The following is a 2,981-nucleotide window of genomic DNA, read 5'->3' as shown; positions in this document are numbered from 1 at the left end:
CAGAGAGGACAAACAACCACGGAGAAGCTTGAAATTGCATAAATTTGAACGGAGACATCCAACAAGTGAGGGACTAGGAGGCGAAATGACGGAGTCCGCGGCTGGGCGGACTGGGAGGAGGCGGTGGGAGGAGAGGAGCCGCCCCGCATCACACTACCCTCCTGGCAAAGGACTTGATATGGTACATGATTTCAGAGGGACACTATAAAACATTAGTTGAAATATAAGGTATTTATGAGAGGAAATATTACTAAGATATGAAAAACTACAGGCTTTTGTCAGGTCTCTGCAGTTAAATTCACATCACTGTAGATGCCTGGCAGAATATTATCAGACTATATCACACCACAAATACAGTATCAAAGTGCAGTGCGGTCTAGATGCTAGGAGTTACATTATACTATTTCCATGATTAAATAATAAATGATAAACCCTATGAGTTGAGGTAATATAAAGTGATTATAAAGTCACTATTGATCACCACAGACACATTCTGAGTGTTCAAATAGCAATCATGACATGAATATAATAATGTTTGCTCAGGATGTTTCCATTAAAAAGCAGAATGGGTAATGCGGTTGCGCCCTGCACACAGTAAATAAATGCTACAGTAACCCCCCCTCTTAAACACAGGCCACTGAGCTACAGTAATTGATTTGCCCTCAATCACTGGTCTGTTAATCTACTTACTGTTGCAACCAAGTCAACGCAAATATCGACAGCAAGGGAAGGCCTGGCTGACAGAACAGGGCTATGCTGCACCACAAAACTGAGACGCTTATAGACTGATAACACTCAATCCCAGGACCAACTGGGAAGATGAAGTTTGGGGCTCACACAACACTACATCATTCTGCAGTATTTTAAACGCTTCAACAATCAGGTTGAGAGAGTTAAATATCAATTTAGGGGATATATTGGTAGGAATGGAATATATTACTGTAAGTATGGGTTCTTTAGTGTATCATGACTTGAAAATGAGAATCATCATGCTTTTGTTATCCTAGAATAAACAGTTTTTGTCTACATTTGTAGCTGGTCCTCGTCTATAGAGATCACCATGTTGCACCACCATGTTTTTTACAGTAGCCCAGGACGGACAAACCAAACGCTGGCTCCGGATAGGGCCAGTTGCGTTTTTAGGTCACCCACCATGGTTTGCTTTTTTCTGTGTTTTTGCCGGTTTAAATCACATTTGTTCTAGAGAGACAGAGTCCTCTGCAGATAATTACACTCTCGTAAAAAACCTCCTGACCAATGAACACTGAAGGAATTCTAACTGGGAGCTATTTCAGCAGGTTGCAATCTGAACTCCTTACTGCCAAATGCTACTAAATCCCCCTAAACCTCCAGTAAGACGTGTTGCAACAGAAGTGCTCAAAAGAAGAAGAATTGATTCTGAAGATGACTTGATGGGCTGAAAAGAACTCTAATCCAAGTGAGCTTTCTGATGCCTTTTGAGACTTTAAGCTAATAAACCAATGAGCAGAAAGTCAGAGCACAGCAAGTAAGTATCTTAGTTAGTTCATTAACATGCATGCCAATAATTTGATCTTTACTTCACTAAGCCTACATAGTCAATGAACTCCTGGGCAAAGTTTTGTATTTTTGCCAATTCTTATCCTATTCTTTTAGTCAGCATCAAGTGCTGTACATCATATGATTCAGAGGAACCTACCCTTTCTTTCTAGTGGTGTTTTAAGTCCCAATCATGCATTACCTTTGTGTGGGCACACCCAGCAAGTTTTTATCCCAAGTCGTCTCATATTGCCGCTTTGTCAGTGGACTTCCTGTTGACAATCCATAATGCCACTACCATCGCCGCAATGTCAACCAAAGCACGTGGTGGGATCACATTATAAAAGCACGTATTTATGTTTGGGCAACAAAAGCACATGGCAACCAATGCTGGGACGTCAACAAAATAACATTCTTAGGTTTAGGGGTTAAGGCTTTTTTTCAGCCGATGCTGCCCGCAGGCGTATTTTATAGCCACAAAAGGTGGCTTTTGGAGTTGGGATCTTACACGGAAATGACTGCAAAAGCAGCATATCTGATGACTTTGGAATGAGAATGGGTTGCAACACCATATTTGAAATGGGAAAAAAACTTATGTTTTGTTGAATAACCCTATAGTCAACCAGGGAATTTTTGTTTTATTCTATATGAAAAGTTGTATGTAGGGGTTTGGGGCCTCTACGTGAACTTTAGCGCAAAACATACCTTTTCCTCAGTGAATTACAGGCATTATGGGATATTGTCTTGGGCATTTTTTAGTAGACAAAATGACAATAATACATTTTGTTGCTGTCTTAAAATTTTTTGTCAGTAATGGACATTAATTTAACACTTCAAACTGCTATTAATGTAAAATATTTTACTATAATGATTAAAGATTGTGGTATTTTCTCCAGATATTGGAAGGTTACACCTTTACACTTATTCATTCATACAACTGCAGTGACAGAGTATAGCAGGATGGCTACCTTCAACCTGCTGTTAACCATGTTTGGCTAGAAGCAGGCGTTACCACAAGCATTTATTTGGGTTTTGAAACAGAAAAAAAAAACAAAAATTGAGAATAAAAACAAACTCAAATTTCTCCTTGTTGCTGCTGGGATTTCTTGCTTTTTTGCCGCTAGCCTCACATTCACAGCCACACCCATCTGACCTCTAGCCTATGAGACACACCCACAGTAAATTCATAAATGCCCCCAAAGCTTCAAAGCATGATATTGCAACACAGTTAAAAATTAAAGAGAGAAAACTCTCCCTGAAACAGCAGCTTCTGTTTATGATAGTCGGCAGCAGAAATAAAGCTGCAGGGAGTGCTGGTTGTACAGCTCCATACTTCATCTGTGTTCATTCAGCTAGAAAACTGCCAGCACTGCTGCAGAAAGTGATTTTACCCTTAGCTGCCCAAAATACAGACACAGATTGGGGCAATGAGAAACAGCGGGCATTATTATCTTCGAAATATA

Source organism: Plectropomus leopardus, chromosome 3 (assembly GCF_008729295.1).
Source record: "Plectropomus leopardus isolate mb chromosome 3, YSFRI_Pleo_2.0, whole genome shotgun sequence".
Classification (NCBI taxonomy): Eukaryota; Metazoa; Chordata; class Actinopteri; order Perciformes; family Serranidae; genus Plectropomus; species Plectropomus leopardus.
The sequence above is the reverse complement of the archived record's forward strand: the minus strand, read 5'-3'. Positions refer to the sequence as shown.